Below are 15,574 nucleotides of genomic sequence, written 5' to 3'. Positions count from 1 at the left end.
GCCCTTGTTGGGAGGGGCTACTCCTACTCCCTCAGTTGCTTGGTAGATTTAGCCTTTGAGCGGGAAACTTGACTGTTACTAGGCAGACTTAGCCTTGGGTGCGGACTGTGTGAGTGACAGATCATGTTATAATGTGTATCAGTTTTGGTTCTAGTATAAATAGTTAGGTAAGCTGTTTGTTTTGCGCGCTTGATCTGAGTCCTGCGTGGCTCCAGGCGTCTTATTTGAGCTCAAATAAAGTTTGGTTACTTCTCCACCCTGGTGTGTTTAATTGGTTGTGAAGCACACCGGGCAACGGACCCAACCGTTGCCACCCTCGGGCACTCTGTGCCGGCAACAGTTTTTGGCGCCCAACGTGGGGCTCAAGGCCAAATTGTGCCTTGCCCAGACTCCTCCAATGGCCAACGGACGGCAGTCACAGCCGACGCCCAGCGCGCACCGGTGAGTTTACCAGGGGCCTCGACAGACTCGTCAGACCGACCTCGGAGGACACAACGGTGCAATGCGATCGTACAGTGGAGAAGTAGAGAGGGAGTTAGGGTAGATCAGTTCCCCTATGGAAGGTAGATGTCAGTAGAGAACCGGTCCCTCCAGATTGCGGGGTGTACAGTGAGATAGAGCCGGTCCCCTTGGACAAGGTAAGGCCAGTCTGGTTTATTCCTGATTCTTTTACCTTCTGGTGTCCTAGGCTATCTGGAGTGGTTGCCCGAGGCTGGGGACACCCAGTCGTTGTAATTCCCCTTAGACGATAGAGCGTCATATAAATGGGTCAAGGGCATGGTATGGGGCAGCAAGAACAATGTTTGCCACTAGAATGCATTCTAAGGTATTGGAAGGTTTTTGGGTCAGAGCTACTCAGAAAACAGCAATTAAAAAGGTACTGTACAGTTGACTGGCCTCAATACCGGCTAGAGGATCAGGAAAGGTGGCCACCAGAAGGATCACTTACATATAACACGACCCTTCAGTTGCTTTTATTTTGTCAGAAAACTGGTAAATGGATGAAACATATGTATGCGCAGTTGTTTATGTTGCTGAAAAGCAGGTCGGATATATTGCGTGTTTGTAATTTATTGCATGATTGTGATTTGGATCCAACTGGATCATCGGCTGAGGTTTCCGCGGTTACTGAGAAGTTCCTCAAAACTGTAATCTCAGAACTGGTGTCCCTTTCAGCTACTGCACCCCCACCATCTTATGAGTTGATGCGGGACAGGAATATGTCTGTCACTGAGGCTGCGGGCCTGTATCCCCTTATTACTGAGACTGCGATTGCCCGACAGGGAGCTGAGGGGCAACGAGCCACTACCATGCAAGTCTATACTCATGTACCCTTTAACTCTGTGGACTTAGCTGCATTTAAAGCACAAGCTGGGGAGTTTTCTACGAACCCCAGTCGTTTCATTTCAGTTTTTGAAGGATGTTTGGCTAGCCATAAGCCGGATTGGGATGACTGTAATATCCTACTGAGAACTCTGTTATCAGAGGTTGAACGCAATCAGGTCGTGTCAAAGGCTAGGGAGGAGGCACAGCGCAGGCATGAGAGGGATCCATGGAATGTCCCTGATCCTGAGGAAGCGGTCCCTAGGGGAGACCCCTGGTGGAACCCTAATAACCCCTTGGATTATACTCGTTTAACTGTCTATAAAGAATTACTCCTATAAGGTCTCCAACATTCTGCGGTTATGCATAACAATTGGGCCAAGCCTTATGAGGTATCACAGGAGCCAAAGGAGAGCCCAGTTGCCTTTTTACAGGGTATTCGGGATACCATCAGGCAAAATACTAATGCGAATCCTGATGATCAGGCCACCGAGGCAATTATAAAGGGCATTTTCACCAGCTGTACAACCCCTGACATTAAAAGAAAGCTGCAAAAAAAGGAGGACCTAATGGGTATGTCTATGGCTCAGATCTTGGAGATTGCAAATAGAGCATATACTCTAAGGGATGGAAAAAAGGAAAAAAGGCAGGTCAAACTGATGGTTGCAACGGTGCAGGCAAATACTGAGGAAAGGCCACAAGGAGGGAGAAGGGGTCAAGGTATGAAAAGCCATGGGCAAGGGTGTCCAGGCCTACAGGAGAGGCGCTTAGGCCGAAACCAGTGTGCCTTATGTCGCAAGGAGGGACATTGGAAGAGCAAGTGTCCCACCAGGGGAGCCATCCCCTTGATGGGAATGGAGGATAAGGACTAGGGGTATCAGGGGAGACGGACTATCCCACCCCCGGAACCCCGAGTAAAAATGCGGGTGGGAAAGCTGGAGATGGACTTCTTGGTAGATTCAGGAGCAGCACGGACAGCTGTCAACCAACCCCTCAAGCTGCCTGTTGAAAATTCCTTAACCGTAATAGGTGCCACAGGAAGGGAACCAAGTGCTCGGTGTATGCTCCTGCTGAATGTGCCTTGGGAGATAGAAATATTTCTCATCGATTGGTCTACCTCCCTGATTGTCCAACCCCTTTACTGGGACAAGATTTGCTTTGCCGGTTGGGAGCCACCATGCACTTCACCCCAGATGAAATAACCCTCACCCTGCCTCCTGAGAATGCCTGGATGATGACCCTTAAGCTTGAACCTCCAGCTACGCAAGCCCCTGAGTGGAGGAAATGGATAGATCAAGTATACCCACTGGTATGGGCATTGGGATTCCCAGGGAAGGCTACCCATGTGACTCCTGTTACTGTCCAACTCCTGCCTGGAAAAAGCTCCGTGCAAATTCGGCAATACCCGATCAATAGGGAAGCAAAAAGGGGGCTGCAGGATATTATAGATAAGTTCTTGAAGTACGGTATACTTAGAGAATTCCAATCAGCCTGGAACACTCCCATTCTGCCAGTAAAGAAGCCAAATGGCACATATCAATTGGTACAGGACTTGAGAGCAGTTAATGAGCGTGTCAAGACCTTATACCCTCTTGTTCCGAACCCTTATACTTTGTTGCCTCTATAGGAACACAATATACTCATTTTTCGGTCCTTGATCTAAAAGATGCCTTTTTCACCATTCCTGTTGACACCTCCTCCCAAGAAATCTTTTCATTTGAGTGGGAGGGTAGTAACAGAGTAAAGAAGCAGTTTTGCTGGACAGTTTTGCCATAAGGGTTTAAAAATTCACCCACCCTTTTCGGCCAAGCCCTGGCCAATGATCTAGAGGAGTGGAGTAATAAGGAAGAAGTTCTCCTTCTACAATATGTAGATGATCTGTTAATTGCTGCCATAGGAGTAACCCAGTGTATCAAAGCTACTGTGAGCCTTCTAAGTTTTGTTGGACTCCGAGGGTACCGGGTAGCTCAGAGTAAAGCTCAAATAGCACTCCCAGAGGTTCGATACCTAGGTTTCCATATAAGACAAGGGGAGAGGCAGCTCTCAAATGAGAGAAAAGAAGCCATCTGTCAGATTCCTCCACCGACCAACCGCAAGCAGCTTAGAGCATTCCTTGGTATGGCGGGTTTTTGTAGAATATGGATCCCAGAATTCAGACTGTGGGCTAAGCCACTATATGAAGGTCTTAAGGGTACAGAGCAAGATCCTTTCCACTGGTCTGCAGAGAAGGACAAGGCATTCAAAGTATTAAAGAGAAAATTAATGGAGGCCCCGGCCCTGGGTCTACCGGATTTCCTGAAGCCTTTTCAGCTTTATGTACATGAAAGAAAGGGAGTGGCTTTAGGAGTACTGACCCAACTATTTGGCACCTGGAAGCATCCTGTGGCTTATTTCTCTAAGCAACTTGACCAGGTAGCAAAAGGATGGCCAGCATGCCTACAAGCAGTAGCAGCAACAGCCATGGTGCTCGAAGAGGCTGAGAAGTTAACTCTAGGGGAAATGGTGCAGGTATATACTCCTCATATGGTGCAGGCCCTTTTAGATACCAAAGGAAGCCTCTGGCTTACTCAAGCTAGGGTAGCTCGGTACCAAGCCAAGCTCCTGGAAAACCCTGAAGTCACCATACAGACCTGCTCTTCCCTTAACCCAGCCGCCCTCCTACCTGGAACAGAAGAACAGGAACATGATTGTCTTGAAACTATAGATGCCCAGTATTCCAGCCATCCTGATCTTAAAAACCAGCCCATCCAGAATGCGGATTGTGAATGGTATACAGATGGAAGTAGCACAGTTGTTAATGGACAAAGGAGGGCAGGATATGCGGTTGTATCCCTTCATGATACCGTAGAGGCAGATTCATTGCCCACTGGGACATCAGCCCAACTTGCAGAATTGGTAGCTGTGACCCATGCACTCGAGCTATCACAAGGAAAATGAATTAACATTTTCATTGACTCCAAGTATGCTTTTGGAGTGTTGCATGCTCATGCAGGATTGTGAAAACAGAGGGGGATGCTAACAGCTCAGGGCTCCCAAGTTAAATATGGCCCTCAGATTCTCCAACTCTTGGCTGCAGTACAACTTCCCTCAGAGGTGGCTGTAATACACCGCAAGGCTCATCAAAAGGAAGACCAAGATGTGGCAAAAGGGACTGCTTGAGCAGATAGAGAAGCCAAACAAGCTGCCACCTTAGAGCCGCTGCAAACTGTGGAAGTCTCCATGCAAGCCCTCATCCCAGCAGCAGAAGACCTCCCAACCCCTCAGTATATGCAGGAAGAACACAGGTTAGCTAATAATCTGGACTTGAGGCAGAAGGATGGATGGTTTTATACCACTGATAACAAGGTGCTCCTTCTAAAGGCCCTCACCTGGCAGGTGTTAAAAACTCTGTACCAATCCACTCATGCAGGAAGAGAGGCTTTAGTCCAGTTAGCAGAAAAGTATTTCCTGGCCAATGGACTTCGACCTTTGGCATCCCAAATACAAGCAGATTGTCTGGTTTGCCAGAAGAACAACCCTAGATCTGGACGTCAAGAACAACCAACCACCTTGCCACCCACCCCAGGTCCGGGCTTGGTGTGGCAAATAGACTTTACTGAACTGCCTCATACCCAGGGATTCTGGTACCTGCTTATCTTAGTGGACTGTTTTTCGGGATGGCCAGAGGCATTTCCATGTAGTAACTGTACTGCCAAGACGGTAGCCCTCAAGTTTGTTAAGGAAGTTATTCCTCGTTTTGGATTACCCCGTGGATGGAATCGGACAATGGACCTCATTTTGTTTCACAAGTTGTCCAGCATGTGGCTACTACCCTCTGCATCTCCTGGAAGCTCCACACTCCATGGCGACCCCAAGTCAGTGGAGTTGTGGAACGAGCAAAACAAACTCTCAAGAGACATCTTTCAAAAATCTGCCAAGAAGCCAGCTTAAAGTGGACTGAGGCACTACCTCTCTCTTTGCTCCATCTTCGTGCTCTTCCCTGGGGTAGACTAGAGTTAAGTCCCTTTGAAATTTTGTTTGGGCGACCATGGCCGTGAATGGAATACCGGTACTGGCAGGAGAGTGGGTAATAGGGGATAAAATGTTATCTCAGTATATGTGCTCATTGTCTGCTGTTCTTCTTTCTCTTCACAGGTTCACTAAGGATTCACAACCCCTCCTGCTAGACGTGCTTGTCCATTCCCTACAGCCTGGCGACTTGGTCCTCGTTCGTACCTGGAAGGACGAACCCCTACAGGAACAGTGGAAGGGACCACATACTGTCCTGCTGACATCCCATACGGCAGCTAAGGTTGAGGGACATAAGAACTGGATACACCATTCCCAGCTCAAGGCAGTGAAGGATTCCCCGTCGTTGGATCAGTGGACTGTCCAGCCTGCTGGTAACTCGGACAATACTGACCTTGGACTTAGATTGCTGTTTAAACGACACAAAGGTTGGAAAGAGGACATTGCACCTATCTGAAGTGTGGTAAATTGTACAGTTTTTACTGGTTGTAACTTTAAATTCTGAGTTCACAGTATTTTGTTCCCTACCCTTCACCTTAGGGAAACACGATGAGTTCAAGCCGTCAGCATGTTTTGGTATCATTTTCCCTTGATGGGGCATTTTTCATGCTTTTGGTTATGATCTCCCTGATTAGAGCCCAGATGCATGCGGGTTGGGGTCCTAACACTCCTGATTTAGTAACCAACACCTATGAGGCTCTAAAGGTTTCCTTTGCCCGAGAGTTTAATCTATCCAACTGCTGGGTATGTTCTCAAATCCTTTACCATGCAGCAGGGTTGCCCTGGAGAGCAATTCCTAAGAATTGGTCTGATCATTGCCAATGGTGGTTTGCTTCTGGGAGAAACGAGTCTCGTTATCCACATAACGTTCCTGGATTAGAACCTGGTTTGCCCAATCTGTTTAAAAATTGCTCCCATGAACAACAGTATGCCTTAAGTAATGATTCTTGGCATCCTTTTGACAATGCCTCACATTTCCCACAGCCTATCAGGGCTCCTCTGCTATCAGCAATCTGTAACAGCAAATCACACCTGGTTTGCTGCTAATAGTACTTGTCAGTATTATGTGTCTTCTGTGGCCAATGTTTCTATTCTTCTTTTCAGTGCCTCAGGTCAGGACACTGGAGAAGGGTTCCTATATTTCTCTGCTAGTAGTTCTCTCATGATTCAGCAGGGATTTAACGGTATGATGGCAAATGGCCAATCCTTTTATATCTGTGGTAAATTTGCCTATAAATGGTTACCCCATCATTGGCACAGAAGTTGCTATGAAGGATTCCTTGCTCCTCCCCTTCGTGTTTTAGCCCAACTTCGACCTGATCATCCCAGACAGTGCAGGTCTCTATGACCTACCCCAGAGCCCATTAAAGAAGGAGGAGATAGGCTAAGTATGATCCTCCTCCCATCCTATGGAGTAGGACGGATGGCCCAACTCTACCGCAGACTCTCAGTATTCTTAACCCGGTTTGCTAATGAAACCTTAGCCATAGAAGAAAGGCTCAGCTCTGAACTCTACCAACTTAGACTTTTAGCTCTGCAGAATCAACAGGCTCTAGACTATGTCTTGGCCTCTCAAGGTGGAGTTTGTGCCCTTATTGGGGATGAATGTTGTACCTATGTCCCAGACAACTCAGCGGACATTAGTAGGCACATACTATCTGCCGAACAAGCCTTTAGTCAGTGGAAGGCTCAAGAACAGGTTCCTTCCCTTTTTGACTCTCTCTTTGGTTGGTTACCTAACCTTGGTGGGATAGGTCCAGAATTAATTCGCTTTTTGGTAATAGGGGTAGTGTTATGTTTATTTGTTCTACTATTATTTACCTGTTGTAAGGTTATCATGGGAAAGGTTTGTTCTACAACCTCTGTCATACCTATGCTGATGACTGGCCACCCTCAGCATTCCCCAGACCCAGGTTTAAACCAAGTGCTGTCATCATATTATGAGAAGACTCAAGCAGGAGCTTTTTAAGTATTCTCAAAGGAGGGATTGTTGGGGATGCACTTGGTACAACCCAGGTAATTCGGGAGAATGGAAGGCCATGAGAGCCGATGAAGTCCTCCTGTTCTGAGCCATAGTGCACCAGCTCCTCCATTTTGAGTTTTACTCCTCCATGTTTGACCTCAGGTTGCCCTTGTTGGGAGGGGCTACTCCTACTCCCTCAGTTGCTGGGTAGATTTAGCCTTTGAGCGGGAAACTTGACTGTTACTAGGCAGACTTAGCCTTGGGTGCGGACTGTGTGAGTGACAGATCATGTTATAATGTGTATCAGTTTTGGTTCTAGTATAAATAGTTAGGTAAGCTGTTTGTTTTGCGCGCTTGATCTGAGTCCTGCGTGGCTCCAGGTGTCTTATTTGAGCTCAAATAAAGTTTGGTTACTTCTCCACCCTGGTGTGTTTAATTGGTTGTGAAGCACACCGGGCAACGGACCCAACCATTGCCACCCTCGGGCACTCTGTGCCAGCAGCAAGGCCATTCTGAGGATTACGTTGAGGAAAGGAAAGTAGAACTGCACATACTCTGTTCATTAAGAGCTCCTACCATTCTCCCTCTTCCCTAGCTAGGGAGGTTTGGTGGTAGTATGAACTGTGTTAGACACATTTCTTGAAGTTCTTATATTTTTGTCCCCCCACCCTGCTTAGATTCATCTGTGATCCAAAGAAGAAAGGCTTTCAAGGTTTTGCATTGCAGGAAAGTGGAATTACTGACACACTTCTATCTAGGGATCACTGAAAGTAAAACTCTTGAATAGCAAGGGCGGCAGCCCCTTTTCTTCCCCTCTTCAAAACCACTCTATTAGGATGAACTCTTCTGGTTTTTAGCATAGTCTCTGCTTTGAGAGTTCTTAGCTTCTAGGGCATAAGTGAAAGAATGCAATACACACAATGAAAGGTATTTGGCTATTTGTCCTCTTTCTATAGATCACCACAGCATGCTCTGTCCAACCCTGCCCAAGAGCAAAACAAAATGCTTCTTCTCCACCCAAACTTGAGGAAGTAATTAACTGAATAGTTCCATGTGGCTGTAGCTCAACAAAAGTTACGAGAGACTGATGCCTTCAAATGAAAGGAGAGGTTCTTACTTCAAGGAGAGCAGGATGGTTACTCCTTCTTACTAATTTTGCTTTAGATGGACTCTGACTACTTTCAGATTTTCTCTCAGAGAAACTGGTGGTTGTTAGGCTTCAGCCAGCCCACCTTTGGTTGATATAAGGCCATGAAAGGCCCAGCAATCTTCAATTAACAGGAACTGAAGCATATTGGTTTTACTGCTCTTCTGTAGAAGATTCTTGGAGAAAAAGGCTACTGTATTGTGAGGCAAAAATTCTGAGGTGGTAAAGCTCAGGTAAAAACCCCAGGACTCAGCTGTAGTCTACCACAATGTATTTTGAATTTGGGGAGACAGCAGCCTATGTTTAACTTGGAAATGCTGTTCCTTAAATTCATTTGTGTTTTTTACTTTGATTTCCTGAGTCCTTTCTAAACCTAACCCAGTAAAGCTGATCTACAATATTCCTCCAATTCAAAAGCCTCAGCTCATGAGCTCTTGCCAATGAATTGACTTGTTTATTTAATATTCATTGACACAAGAGGGGGAAAAAAGTGTTGCTATCACCAGCATTTGCAATATATAGTGCCTGACATCTAGGGCCTGATTGCCCTTTCATTTATTCAGGTTTTCCTACCAGCAGAACTTCATGGAATTAAATGGCCATATTCCCGATTTATGGTAAAGTGAAAGAATAATGAGGCCCCTTGGGATACCCCCAGCCACATGAATCACAACAGCTGTGTATGAACCACACTGGAACAATTTCTTCCACTGCCTCTCCCACCCCCATGTGGTCCATGATGGAAACTATAGGTACTGCAGTCACACCAGGGCAGCTGGTTTTCCCCCAAAAAAGCCTCAGAATGCTGTTCCTTAACCTTCTGAGAGAGGGTTCACACACACAGGCTCCTGTTTCAACAAGCCTGAGAGCAGCTGAATGAAATGTTGTTATTTGTCTGGTTTCAGCCATACCTTTCCCCTTTTCAGTAGGGTAGAGCAGCTGAGGCATTAGTTACCAAACCTCATTGCTGCTGCAGTAATGGAATCACCACCTAGATATGTCCAATGAAATGTAAATACAACTGTAATTAAACTTTTTGGGAGGCTTCTATATCCACATTTAACATTGGCCCCATAGTTCTTAATCTTCTTCTACTCCTTTAAAGGAAACAAGGAAAAAAAACAGTAAACTAACACTGCAACCCTGGAAAACAGCTGTCTATTAGGTTTAAACCTATTAAATCAATCTAATATTTTGCATTTTTCCTGTTCAAAGTATTTCATTGTCCCAATAACCCTATAAGGTAGGTAAATATTACCTCAATTTACAGACATGGAAACAAAGGCAGAGAGGTAGTAGGACTTGCCCAAGATCACACAGTAAATCAATGGCAGAGCTGAATTAGAATTCAGGAGCTCCTGACTCCAAAGTTGTGCTCGCTCAGCAAGGCCACATTGTCCACCATAGAATCTATTTGTTTTACAGTGTCTTGAGATGAGCATGATGTCTAGGATCTGTCCAATGCTAGGCACAGGAGAGAGAAAACAGAAGCAAAGCTTATCTCCCTTCCGCCCCAAATAAAGTCTAATAGACCTGTCAGTTTGTGTAAATCTGCATAGCTCTGACTTCATTGGAGTGCCTTCCACCAATTTATACCATCTGGTAATCTGGCCCTTAATCTCTAACTCCCAGATAGCAGGCTAGCAATTCTTGATTGGATTTACTGAAAGTGAATGCCTTTAAAAGCAAACAAAAACAAGAAAACTCCTGCACATTTCTGGATTGTCCCCCAAAAGTAGACTGTGATATAAAATCTGTATTGGCTTGCACTCTGCAGGCATCTTTGAGAAGAGCTATGCAAAATGTTCAAAAGTTCATTTTGGGGGGGCGTGGGCATTTTAATGGCTCTAACATGACTCCCCGTCCTCTGTATAAATTAGGAGTGGCTCTTTGCATGGGCAGTATCCTCTTCAGCCTATTAAAAAGGGAGACCTTTTGACCCACAGAACAGGTACAGCAAGGTCAAAAGTAATGTAGTCTTCATTTCCCCATAGATATGCCTCAATCTTAATTTGAAGGAAGCAATTTAAGTAGAGTTAGATTTATCCTTGCTTATTCAAGGTGTCATTCAAGTCACTTGGGCTGTGAGAAGTCTGCCTGGGGGTCAGATGCTGAAAGGATTCTTAAAACAAATCCTGCAGTTCAATTTGTAGGGGCTGGAAGGAAACTAATTTTTTCTAGACAAGTTTGAACCTCCAAGAGGAAACCCTCTACAGCTGCTCTCCTTCCCCACTGCAAAGGGAAATCCAGGACCCTTTTTCTTTATCCTACATATCTGAGGGAGTGCTCACAGGCTTGTCTGGGGATGAGGAGCATGAGGGAAGACTTGCTCCCATCCTCATCTTTTATCCACAATCCTTTGTGAGCAAGGCTAAGGTTAGTTAATGCATCATGCCTCAAACACAAGGCAGATGCTGTGGCTACACTACAGCTTAAGATGACAGAAGTTATGTCACTCAGGGGTGTGAATTAGCCACCCCTCTGAGCAATGTAATTTATGCAGATTTAAGCTCCGGTGTGGACAATACTATGTCAGTGGGAGAGCTCTCCCACCAACATACCGCTCATGGGAGCTAGAGCAATTAAGCTGACAGAAGAGCTCTCTGTCTCATCTGTTTAGGGCAGCGTACAGCAGCACAGGTTCACTAGTGCAGCTGCACCACTCTAAGCTCTCTAGTGTAGCCATAGCCTCAGTTTACCTGGGGGGGGGGTGATGCAGTATAAGTATGGGCATGAGTCTACAGGTTACTCACTTACTCCTTCCATGGAGACACAAATAGCCAGACTGCTGGGGACTGAGGCTCTGCAAGCATGGAGATCTGGGAGCCATAAAGATTGAATGGGCTCTGGGAACCTATGTGATGTCACTAGGAGTTGATCCTTCCCATTACACAATCTTTATTGTATCAACACTATGGTTGGTCCACAATTGGACTCCTAGGTGCTAGAGTAATACAAATAATAAATATCACTTCCTCTTCTTTGACTCAGTTAACTGTTTAGTGACAATATTTCTTCTCCCTGCTTCCTTCTTTGTTACTGTAACTTTCCCAAAGGACAAGAATCAATACCAATTTCTCACTACTCCATAAGCAAATAGGACTAGCTTTTCTGTCCCTCCTTGGAGTAGCACCTCATATCAGCAACCAAGAAGAACAAACCTAGGACTATCAGTCCCGATTGCCACAGAATTTTCTGAGTACACCCTTCTGGGTCTGACTGTCCATTGCCTTGCACCATGAAAAGGTATACAACGCACACCCATGCACAAATAAGTAAGAAATGTGTAAATCAAAGAGATATCTTCCAAATCCACCTTCTGGAAACTCAGTGACTAAGAAAATGGCATCACGCCATGGGTATGTACACACACACACACACACTTTACTTCTATGCCTGTGATTTTAGCCTATCATGTTAATAAATGCATAGATGACAATGAATGGGGAGACGTTCTACCCTCCAAGAACATGAGCAGAAATTAAAATGTGAATCAGCCAGAAAAGATAAAAGCCAGTGTAATTAGAGATACTAAAAACTGTAAATTTAGAAACAGCATAATAATAAAAGCAATTATACTAATACACAGGGAGATAGTACAGACTCATCATTAGAGGTTCTTTTGAGTCCAAATTATTCTGATGCAATATGGTCTCCAAGATATTAGAGTGGTAGAGTTGAGGTAAAATAAGCTCTAGCAACTAGCTACAGAGCTTAATCACAATTTAACAATTAACATTAAATATTTTTATATAATATGCCTTTGCTGTAACTCTTAATAGAGCTATATACATAGGTTATTCAAATGATCATGTTCGTTATCTCATTAAAGTGCTATTTTACATCATAGACAAAGTATGGTTTAAACTAAACTATGTAGAAAATCAGTTATGTAAAGCACTCTGTAATAGACTACTGCATTCTGAGGAACTTTTGTTGCCAAGTGAACCATAATCACAAGAGTTACAAATAATTTGGACAGCAATCAACAAGTTTATTCTTCTTACATTGCAAATACCTTTCTTTTTCATTCGCACAAGCAGTGGCCAATTATTCACTGGGCCAAAAGGGCCCATGCCCAGGGGCCCCAGACAAATGCGCACCCCAGTACCCCAACCCTGCTCCCCAGCAGGAGTGCCAGGCGGAGTGGGGCAAGCCCCCGCACTCCGACCCAAATCCCTGGCAGGAGCGCAGGGAGGGCAACCGCAGGTGGAAAGGGTTGGGAGGTGCTCTGTGATGTTGCACTCCATATGTTTTATGGAAATATGCTTGAGTATAAATATGATGTAATTGGAATATGCTTTATGCAAAAGATCTCTTGTAAGGTATCATTACAAAGTTTATAATCTACTGAGTGTATTCATCCTATTTGTATGTATCAATCATTCTTGTAGCTAAAAAATAGAAATATGAAGTATTACTCTGAGGTCTTATTGTAATTATGCAAAGTGTGGGCCATTAATGGTGGTTTAGGATCTTGATGGCTTCCATTAACTAGGACAATTGGTTGTAAATGGCTGTGTTTACCTGCAGCCTTCCTGTGTTCCTTTGAGTCAGCCCAGGAAGAATGGAGGCTTGGGATCTTACAGTGATATGTGGAAGGGTGAGGACCCAGACAGACAAAAGATTCCTGCCTTGTGCCAAAGCTATGAAAGGGGGTGAAGCAGGACAAAGGTGCTGTCAGTCATGAGAAATCCCCTAGTTAGCACCTGAGCTGGAACAAGGACTGTACCAGGGGAAAGGATTGGGCTCAGACTAAGAATGAGTCTAGTCTGTGAAAGAAGCTTATTGGAAATCTCTGAGGGTGAGATTTACCTCTCTTCAGTTTCTTAAATGTATTAGGCTTAGACTTGTGTGTTTTGTTTTATTTTACATGGTAACTTACTTTTTTCCTGTCCGTTATTACTTGAAACCACTTAAATCCTATTTTTATACCTAATAAAATCACTTTTGTTTATTCATGAACCCAGACTAAGTAATTAGTACCTGGCGGAGCAAACAGCTGTGCATGTCTCTCTATCAGTGTCACAGAGGGTGGACAATTGATGAGTTTACCCTGTGTAAGCTTTAAACAGATTTATTTGGGGTTTGGATCCCATTGGGAGCTGGGTGCTGGAAATAGGTGACTTGCTGAGCAGACTAGCATGTCTGGTTCCACAAGACAGGGTTCTGGAGTCCCAAGCTGACAGGGAAAACAGGCTCAGAGATAGTTTCAGCACCTCAGATAACATTCCCAAAGGGATCTCTGTGACTGGTTCTGTCACAGGCCTCAACCTGCTCTGCCTAGAGCCCCCAAAATGCTAATCCGCCTCTGTGAATAATCATTATCCCATATTATTGGTGAATAAACTGAGGGCGAATATTCTACTGTGCACTAAAGATCATCAGGTTCCAGCTATTTCATACCTGTGGGGTGTGATACAATGGAGAATTGGCCCTGGAAAGAGTGAAATATTCCATGTTCCTACTTGATCCCAAAGACAAATCCAGAACCCTACGCTTGGAAAGGTTTTGATTTTGCAAACAAAATGCAAACATCTATTGCAGTTTAAGTAACATTTCATTAGGATTTTAAGATCTCTTTATGTTATCAGCTTTGTCTGTGTTTACGTGCCCTCTTTCAGCTAAATCACTGTTGAGAATGTAAATGATGATTTGCTACCATGGCAAGCAGGATCCGTTGGTGATGGATATACAAGCTGATCATAATGGTCTTTCTAAATATTTATTAAGCAACAAAGAGTCCTGTGGCACCTTATAGACTAACAGATATATTGGAGCATAAACTTTTGTGGGTGAATACCCACTTCGTCAAACACGTTGCTTTTTACAGATCCAGACTAATACAGCTACCCCTCTGATACTAAAGATTTATTGTGCGTTGTTTATAATATTCCTTTTCCACTTAACATACACAGCATTCACAATCCAGCTATTCAGTGTGCTTTTTTGTTCTGGTAACAGCAGATTAATCTCCTTTTCCTCCCCGCCCCACTTATATTTTTAAACTGATCATTTAAACATTTTACAAGTCACCTGAACATTAAGGGTATGCCTGACTCTGGAAAAAAGCCCACACAACAAGTCTCAGAGCCCAGGTCAACTGACTCAGGCTTGCAGGGCTCACACAATGGGACTAAAAATGGCATTATAGATATTCCCATTCAGGCTGAAGCCTGAGCTCTGAAACCTGGCAGAAGAGAGGGTCTCAAAGCCCAGGCTCCAACTAAGCAGGAACATCTATGCTGCTATTATTTAAGCCCATTGTGCATTCCCTGTAACCCGAAGTCAGTTGACCCAGGCTCTGAGACTTGCTGCCACCAGGGGTTTTGCAATGTAGACGTACCCTAAGTAATTCTGTTGATCTGAATTGATCTTTATCTCAGTGTGCAAAAGTATTTTGAACAAAGGTGCACTTAAAAAGAGATGGACCTAGGTCACTGTGCCACTTTAATTCTCCAACTTGCTTTCATCTGAGGGCCGTTATTGAAAGATATAATTATTTATAATACCCGATATATGTGCATGGAACTATGTAGTCAAATTCTAAGGCTGCAATCCTGCAAAGGCTTGTGTATGTGCTTAACTTTAAACATGTGAGTAGTCCCTTTGCTACTGATTTCAATGGGCTCTGGGTCTTTGCAGGACTGAGGCCTAAATCTCTCCCCAAAGAGATGAAGAGTCTAAATTCTTGATCCTGCAAACCAGCCCTTAGTAATCAATTTCTTCTCTCACTTGAACATCCTCTAGCAAGAAACAGTATATAGAAAAAGACAACCCTCGGACACATACATCTTGACTCATTTGTAGGCTAGATTTCCCAAAAGATGTGTATATTCCAGAAAATCTGCACATGGATTCTTGACGGACTATGCAAAGATAAAAGTTCCTCCATGTAATGTACACCTTGAAAGTCACACCCTATGGGAGTTGGGAGCACAAAACTACATAAACCCAAATCCTTACAGTGCTCTACAATAATGCCAGGAAATATTCAGAACTAGAAGCAGCCTAAACCAAAGAAGTCCCTGAGTGTGTGAACTGCTCCCATCGATGCTACATTAACATGACAGGGCACTGAGGGCATATTCTATTCATCCAGAACTTGACATTTTTTATTTGAGAGACGGGCG

The sequence above is a fragment of the Chelonoidis abingdonii genome, chromosome 7, assembly GCF_003597395.2.
Source record: "Chelonoidis abingdonii isolate Lonesome George chromosome 7, CheloAbing_2.0, whole genome shotgun sequence".
In the NCBI taxonomy this organism is placed as follows: domain Eukaryota; kingdom Metazoa; phylum Chordata; order Testudines; family Testudinidae; genus Chelonoidis; species Chelonoidis abingdonii.
Note: the sequence above shows the minus strand (reverse complement) of the source record.